Source organism: Canis aureus, chromosome 25 (genome assembly GCF_053574225.1).
Source record: "Canis aureus isolate CA01 chromosome 25, VMU_Caureus_v.1.0, whole genome shotgun sequence".
NCBI lineage: Eukaryota > Metazoa > Chordata > Mammalia > Carnivora > Canidae > Canis > Canis aureus.
This window is the reverse complement of record NC_135635.1, coordinates 33,670,523-33,679,266: the sequence shown is the minus strand read 5'-3', so window position 1 is coordinate 33,679,266 and position 8,744 is coordinate 33,670,523. Positions and strand designations below refer to the sequence as shown.

Below are 8,744 nucleotides of genomic sequence, written 5' to 3'. Positions count from 1 at the left end.
TCAGTCGGTTTAGTGACCTATTCTTGATTTCAGCTCAGGTCATGATCTCAGGGCTGTGAGATGGAGAGCCTACTGTTGGGCTCCATGCTCAGCGTGGAGCCTGTTTGTGGTTCTCTCCCTCACCCTTTGCCCCCACCCATCGTGTGCGCTCTTTCTTTAAAAAAGTTCTTAAAATGTTATTGAATGATTAAATCAGACAAAATGGGAGTGATAAGAGTCCAAAATATGATATGCCATATTACACCAGATCTAGTGTATCGTAAAATGTAAGATGTACCGTGATTTTATGTACTAGGAAAAAATGCCAACACAACACACTAGTACTTTTAATTTTTATTTAATACTTTTAAAAAGAGCTCTTTTAGCCTATTTAAATATAATTAGAATTTTTAAAAAGGTTTTATTTATTCATGAGAGACACACAGAGAGAGAGAGAGGCTGAGACACAGGCAGAGGGAGAAGAAGGCTCCCTGCAGGGAGCCTGATGCAGGACTGGATCCCAGGACCCTGGGACCATGCCCTGAGCCAAAGGCAGATGCTCAACCCCTGAGCCATCCAGGAACCCCTAGAATTTTTTTTTAATATTACTGAGGTGCATACATCAAAAAGAAAAATGTAAGTCAAATAGTTTGGTTAGGGAATTCCTAACCATTACACATTGAGAATTTGACTTTTAAAAATTGTTTTCAACTCAGAGTAATCAATATCTATGTTTTTCCACAAAATGACAGCTTCTACACCATCAGGATAAGTGGGATACAGAATTTCTGAAGAGATTTTCTTCTGGGATTTTCTTCTAAGCTGTGAAAACCCTTCTGCAAAATTTGAAAATGGCACCTCCTGTTCTGTGTATGTCGATTTGGGGGCACACATCAATGAACTAATGTAACAAAGCTTCATCTCCCGTTGGCATCTTCCTTCCTTATGTCTTATAAAGCACATGGTATTGCTTTGCTGGAAAATCAAGAATTGTGGTCATTCTGCCAATATCAAACATTTGCTTCAATATTATCAAATGTATGCCCTGTTCTGCCTCTGCCCCTTTCTGTGTATACGCAATAACCTTTAGTTTCAAAGCCAAATCACAATGTACTGTTGGTGCATGAAGAATTACCAATAACCAATGAAGTAGCAATGATACACATAGCCAAGAGCACTTCTCCAGAGCCTGGAGAATGATAACGAGGTCATGGGCACTGCTAGCCCTCTCACTCCTGGGTTTGTAAGATCCTGTGTTGGTAAAATGCAACATAATTTCAGATATTATAAAGTAGAAAACAAAAATGTGTCTTAGAACCAATCAGCTATGGATCTTTGGATTTTAGTGCTGATAATCAAGCGTATCTATCTTGTTTGACGTAGAAAGGAAACTCCCGGGCGCCTGGGTGGCTCAGTTAAGCATCCAACTTCGGCTCAGGTCATGATCCCAGGGTTCTGAGGTCTAGCCTTGCATTGGGCTCCCTGCACAATGGGGAGCCCGATTCTCCCTCTCCCTCTGCCTGTTACTCCCTCTGCTTGTGCTCTCTTTCAAATAAATAAATAAAATCTTAAAAAAAAAAAGTCCCCAGCTATGACTCCTTGGAAGCAGAGACGGTGCTACCCAATTCCTTGTGTTCCTAGAAGCAGTGCTCTGTGAAGCAAAAGGTCTCTTCAACGTTCAGGGTAAAAGCTGAATTTGGTTACTGTCTTCGAGCCCTGGAAAACATTGTTATGATCTGGATTTCTGGCTTTTCCCCCCTGTATTTAGGTGGCTCTTTTCTTTCTCACCAGATACTAGTGAGTTAGTAAAGTGATCAAAGAGTATGCAATACTTAACTATGTTTTGCTCAAAAATGTGATTTCTACTGTCTTACTGTTAGAGGTATCTCCCATTCATTAATTTAATTGTACATCCCAAATGTATTTATTGAGTATCCACCCTATGTGCCATCACTGACGCAAAAGGCACCCAAAGCCTGCTCTTATGGATTGTCCAGGACGGTGTGGGGAGGCAGATGACAAGTGAACCAGTCAAATATATACCATGCCATATAAGCAGAGTCTTCAGTAAGGACTATAGACGAAAGAAAGCTGAGAGGAATGCGTGGTGTCTACAGATCCCTCTCAGTCCATCACACCAGGTGAGTCACACTGGCCTGTCCCTGGGAGCAGGTTACCCTGTGGCTGCCCCTGGTCCAGACAGGTCATTAGGGAGTCTCCTCCATGAGCCCTGACACCATGAAGGGCAGGTGCAGACTCTGCCCCACTTCCTATTATTCCCTGTGCTGTAAAAGGTGTCAGGTCTCTCGTCAGCAGCCGCACCAACTGGCAAAATCCTTTTTTTGTCTTTGTGGTGAGCTACCGGCATCTTTTCTGGCTGCCTCACTACCGTTTCCAAGCAGTTCCAGGCTCCAGGGATGAGACCTGCAGCTCGTGCCATCAGTGACAGGCTTCGCAACTTCCACCACAGGCTGAGGATGAATTTCTGTGTCTTGGTTGCCTCCTGCCGAGCTCTGCTTCCTCCTCTGCCAAACAACTCAGTCCCTACACAATCATCATTTTTCTTCTCATAGAGTGGTTCTTTCTTCCCCCCTTTTCCTCAAAAGATAAGTAAAATCCTCTCATTGTGTTGCTACAGGAAAGCCTGACAGTTCCAGCTTGGGCTGACTGGAAGGCTGTGAGGCTGTGCGCTATGGGGAGTGGGGCCAGGCACGTCCCTCACTGCCTGGCTCATGCCTCCCGTAAGCGGGCCTCTGCCCTTCAGGCCTGTGCTCCGTGGACAAGCTGCTTTGATGTGGACTGTGGACAGAATGTCAGCTTCCCAGGCCCTGTGCTGTGCCCAGAACAGAAAGTGACACTAGTCCTCTGAGAAGATACAAGTGTTTTGGGTGGATAAGAGGGCCGCTCTAAAATTGGGTCTCAGAGGATTTTTCAAAATAATAGAAGGGATTTTGAGCTGAGTCTCTACCTTTCTAGAGCTCCCATTTCATCAAAATAAGAGGTAGGGTTCTCCCTGCAGGCTCTGGGCAGTGGGCCTGGGGTTTCAGGAGCATGAGAAGGGAGGAGGTACAGGAACTCAAGGTTTTGGCTGCTATGCTGTCTTCCCATCTTAGATTTCCTTAGAATCATCACCAGAGACCAAAAAGGAAAGGCAGAAATCAAGTGGTGCTGGCCTCCCAGGGGAACAGGCTGTACTCCCTGCTTCCCAGATGCATCCCACCTGGAACTACATGCTTGAGTTTAGACCCTGCTCCTCTTGGGGGGAAGAATGCCGGGAGAGACCTGAAGGTGTAGTAATTCTCAGCAGGGCCACCATGGGCCACCTGCATAAGCTGGGCCAGGCCATGCAGCCCCCCAGCCGGCTCCCCACTCAGTGACTGGGCCCGGGTGATGAGCTTTCATCAAGCCCACTCAGCTTCAGCAGCGCTCTGCTCAGATACACAATGCCTTGTGGGGAGGGTGGCAGTGGGGTGCGGAACATGACAGGGAACTCTCAAAGAGGCAGAGGGAGCCTGTAGCTCAGTGCCGATCAGAGAGGAAAGGGGAGGCTAATGAGCCAAGATTTAGAAGAGCAGAGAGACAGTTCCTGGTTGCGTGCTCCCTCAACATAGAGGAGACGGCCTTTCATGGGTGGCTGGGTGGGTGGGGCATGCTAGTACCAGAGGCTTTAGTGTCACCTCATGGAAGGCTGTGGTGATGACTGGCTCATGGTTCTTCTGGGAATCTAGGGTGTGCTTACCAGGATCTGGCCAAACAGGAGGGGACACTGGAAGGTCTAAGGTAGAGGCATCTGGATGGTTAGGATACTGATGTTAATAATATTAATCTGTTGAAGGAAAAGAAGAGACAAATAATGAATGATACACCACCAATGTCGTCAAACATACCAGTGGCATTAGAGTCCAAGGGACTATGTGTCCCCAGTATACGGCCTCCTCATAGCAGACATAGATGGCGGAAAAGAGATTATCCAGGAAGTTAAAACCATACTATAGCACCTGTGCCCAAAGCCAGATCCTCCATCTCCTCGATCCCAGCCCAGAGCTATGTCAACTGGCCTCTCTGCTGCTCTGACTGGTAGAAGAGATGGGGCAGGAGTTTGGGAGAACATTTAAGCAGAGGTCAAAGAAATGGAAGCTGAGTCTGTGGAGGGGTCAGACGGGACTGCCACACTTGAAGACCAAGTTGCCTGGAATAAATGGCAAGGAGGAGAAATATTTGAGAACTGGATCACACCTGGCATACTAGATTAAGTAGCATCCTCCCCTCCCCGAATTCATGTCTATGTAAAATTTGTGGATGTTACCTTGTTTAGCAATAGGACTTTTGCAGATGTCATTAAGTTCAGACAGGGTAGGTTCTAAATATTGCATGACTGGTGTCCTTATATACAGAGACGTCAGACATGGAGAAATAGATGTGGGGAGAACACCATGTGAAAACAGAAGCAGAGATGGGGGTGATGGTCTGCAAGGTAAACAGTGCCAAGGACTGCTAGTAACCAGCAGAAGCTAGAAGAGGATCCTTCCCTAGAGCCTTTGGCAGGGAGCATGGCCCTGCTGACACCTTGATTTTGGACTTCCAGCCTCCAGAACTGTGAGAGAATACATTTTTTTGTTTTCTTAAGCCACTTAGTTTGTGGTACTTTGTTACGGCAGCCCTAGGAAGCCAATACACCTGGGATCAGGGCCCTCCACAAGCTGGCAAGGGTGTTTGTTGTCCAAGGTGCGGGTGATCTTGATGTGAAACCGATTTCTCTGATTATGGCCCAGAAACCCTTTGGCTGCTCCCTGATGTTCTAGGGTCTCAGTTCCAATTGTGGGACTGTGGAAGGCTGACAAGTCCATGGTGCTTTCTCCAGATGCCACACAGAGGCCTCCCCAATCAGTGTAGCTGCTTCCTGTGGCCTGCAGAGCTCCATGCCTCCAAACGGAGCATTTCGCAGAGGGGAACTAGAGAGGCACCTGCAAAATTCATCACGTGCCTAAGCGGGTTCTCATAGAAACCTACACCCCATTCCCACAGGGCACATGTTACCTCGTGCTTTCTCATCAACACTGATTTGCATGAAGCTTCCCCACCCACCTTCATTCTTGATTGCAGACTCACACAAATAAAAACTTCTGAACAGCAAAGCTGCACTTCCGCAATCAAAGGCTTTTTTCCTTGCTCAGATCATGGAGATCATCTCTTTTATTCCTGGGGTCTGCCCTCCCCTCTCTCCCATCTTAGCCTCTGGCACACGCATGCTAATGTGGTTTTCTCTCTCACAACTTATGTATTACAGCAGTCCCCCCTTTATCCACAGGGATACACTCCAGGACCTCCAGTGAATGCCTGAAACCACAGATAGTACTGAATCCTATATATATTAATGTGTCTACCTAGACATATGTCCCCATGATAGAGTTTAATTTATAAACTAGGCACAGTAAGAAGTTAATAACAATAACTAATAATAAAATAGAATAATGATAACAATGTTCTGCAATAAGCGTTTTGTGAATGTGGTCTCTCTCTCATAGTATCCTATTGTACTGTACTCACCTTCTCCTGATGACAAGGTGAGGCGAAGCCCACATGATGAGACTGTGTGAGGGGAATGACATAGGCACTGGGACATAGCATTAGTCTACTATTGACCTTACAAAGATAGCAGGATCAGTGACTGCAGGTGACTACAGCCATGGAAAGCGAAACCACAGATAAGTGGGGGAGGATGCTATAGCTACCTGTTGCTGCATAACAAATGATCCCAGAAATTAGCAGCTCAGAACAATAAGCATTTATTATCTCACAGAGTTTCTAAGGTTCAGGAGTCTGGAGTAGTACAGCTGGGTGATGCTGGCTAATCGAGTTGTCGGCCAAGCTGCCAATCCTTTCAAGGCTCGACTGGAGCTCAAGAATCTGCTCCAAAGCTCACTCCTGTGGTTGCTGGAAGCTCAGTTCCTTGCTAGCTATGGCAACTCCAGTCTCCTGAATGTCCTCATCACATGGCAGCTGGCTTCCCCCAGCACCCATGATCTGAGCACAAGTCCTACAAGAGGGCAACCAACACAGAAGCCACCCTCTTGTATAACCTATCTTGGGAATGAAGTGCTATAACTTCTGCCATTTGCCATTGGTCACACAGATCAACCCTGGCATTTGATGGGAAAGGCTACACAGGAATGTAAATACCAGGAGGTGAGGATCTTTGGGGGCCATCTTGGAGGCTGGCTACCACACCCACATAAAAATATTTCCTTTGTTTTTAGAGCATGGAGTGGCAGACAGATTACTTAAGGCCCCAAGAGTCTGGGAACATGACCAATTCTACCATTTGGTCTCGCCTGGAGGATCAAATTTCTTCATTTTCCTGTCAGCCATAGGAGATAATTGCAAGAGGGCTAGGAAAACTGTGGCACTTTGTTCATTTCTCTTTGGTCAGACTGTCTGCATTCAAGTCTTGCCTCCTTCGCTTACTAGCTGTGTGATCTTGGGCAAGTTACTCAACATCTCTGTGCCTCAATTTTATTATATGTAAAACGGGGCTAAAATCCATAAGATTATTGTATGGCTTTAATGATATAATACATATAAAATGAAGAGCACAATCCTAAGTGCTCCTTAAATTGTGGTTAATGTGATCATTGTTGAGATATATCCTGTTTCAGGAGTCAGAAAGGAAGGAGAAGGGACTACGGACTGGTAAAACAGTAAAATGGCAAAGATACTTCCCTGAATGTTCTACCGTGTTCTATGTAGCCTTGGACTTTTTGAGGTCACTGTTATTCCAAGCAAATGTTCTTATCCTCTACTCCCTCCTTTCATGATCAACAACAACACTGATTCATATGCATTTTATAGGCCAACCAAGGTCTGCCCAATTGTAGCCTGACCTGTGTGTCTGTAATTTAGTGATCTGCCCCAATGCACACAAAACCTTAATTTGAGCCTTTCAACTCAATGGAATTAACTTTTAAAAGGAAACAAATTAAAAACCAATGAAGTTAATAAAAATTTTCAGATTAAAATAAAACTTCTTTATTAAATTCATTATTTTTTAATATCCCTTTGCTGAGTTTGGGACAGTCACATCTGCCAAATTTCAACTAGGTCAGCCCAAATGCTTTTTATTTGCAATGCATTCATTAGTAAAAATACCTACACCTCACTGTTAAGAAACCCTTGCCCAGTGGATTGGATGCTGCTGGTTTAAGCCCTTTAACATTCACATCCATAGAGACCCTCGTTATTTGGATCAAGGCTCATTAGCCAGATAGCCCTAAATACTTGGTTGGACGTTTCCTCATTCATATTTGTGAATCTAGAATTAGAAAGTGAGACAATCACAAACAAAAAGAGTTACAGGACTCCAGGCTTATCATTAGAAAATGAAACAAGGGTTAATTCTAAAAGAGCCAAAAAAAATTGCTAAAAAACCATTTTCTCTTCTCCTTGTTGGTAGAGAATATTCGCCAGGATGCAACAAATGGTTCTCTTGAGAATGCTTGAGAGGGGCTGTGCCATACTGGTATAGCAGGCTACCATGTCACACCTCAAGTTGAGCTTCCATCAGCATTTCAAGGCAGCAGCCACAACCACGCCTCAGCAAGTTGTTAGGACAAAGAACCCAGACCTTCCTTATTTATGTCTGATGCTTATAGATCAAGGCAGTTGCTGCTGACAAGAATCCTTGAGTCTCTTCACCTCTTAGTGTCCCAACATCTGACAACCTAGTAAGGAAACAGTGACTACTTCTCAGAAATGGACAGTGTGGGATAGGTGGCTCAGACTATTGACGGGCAAAGGATGCAGCTGTTAGACCAGAAAGGCTCTGATAATAAAGAGGATTCGTTTCCAACCAGTTGTCTGCATTACTTACCCTTTTCCTTTCCAGAGGTCCTGCTGCCTGACAGAGAAATTCATGATAGTGGAAAATTGCCAAACTCAGCAAATTTCTCCAAGCAAAGAATGATTCCAATAAAGAATGTTCAAGTTTGCAATAGTAATAATAATAATTAAAATAGTAATATTTTGTACACCTAAAGCATTTCTCATCCCCTTTTCTACTATTTAATATGCAAAGTTTATACATTTGCATATACTTATAGGAGAATGTGTGCAGTGTATATTGAGTACATAAAATGATCCAATGAAACATTGTCAGGTGTTTAATTCTCCAAATTTATTCACTTTGCCTCTGCTAGAAATTTAATCCCAGATATTACGTTAGCCTTTGCTAATCTCATCAATTTCACCCATTTACATTCTTAGCATCACGGATGTTATCTATTAATACCACATAGATAGCTAAGAAGTTGTGGGCATCTTCTCCGGAGCATGTCATTTCTTACCCAGAAAACTAAAGCAGAAAAAACCCGAGGGACAGGGGTAAACAAAACATTTGACATTGGGAATTGTGCCTGGTTTCTGTTATCTCCACCCACTTTCTCTGAGGTTAGAAGCACATGAACCAGCACACACTAGTCTGGCTTTATTCAAATTTAAAAGTGAAACCTCAGAAATACTGAATTCTGCAGAACTGGATTCTTGCAGCCACAGTGACTCATGAACACAGCAAAAGAAATGTATTTGATTTGGATTTTGGCCTTTCCATGTGCCACATTAATCTCTTTTGGGGTCTCTCCTCACCTGATAGGATTCCACTTAGGGTATCAGGGCCAGAGCTGTAAAGCTCCCCCAAGCTCTTTGAAGAGAAAGGCTGATTCTGTGCAAAGTCGAGCTGTTGTTTTGTTAAGGATACATTAGAAAATAAAACT

General features: G+C 44.3%; 1 protein-coding gene across 11 annotated transcripts in view; it reads right to left on the bottom strand.

Annotated features, from left to right (window-relative positions):
- Nucleotides 1–1,879: 1,879 nt before the first annotated feature.
- The window catches only part of GRIN2B (glutamate ionotropic receptor NMDA type subunit 2B), a 543,572-nt gene continuing 536,707 nt past the window's right edge, over nt 1,880–8,744 (bottom strand). For all 11 annotated transcript variants that reach the window (XR_013364272.1, XR_013364270.1, XR_013364277.1 and 8 more), the window contains 2 exons: nt 3,719–3,805; nt 1,880–2,577 (listed from right to left, as the gene is read on the bottom strand). The gene's annotated coding sequence lies outside the window, so the exon portion shown is untranslated. The remainder of the gene's footprint in view (nt 2,578–3,718; nt 3,806–8,744) is intronic.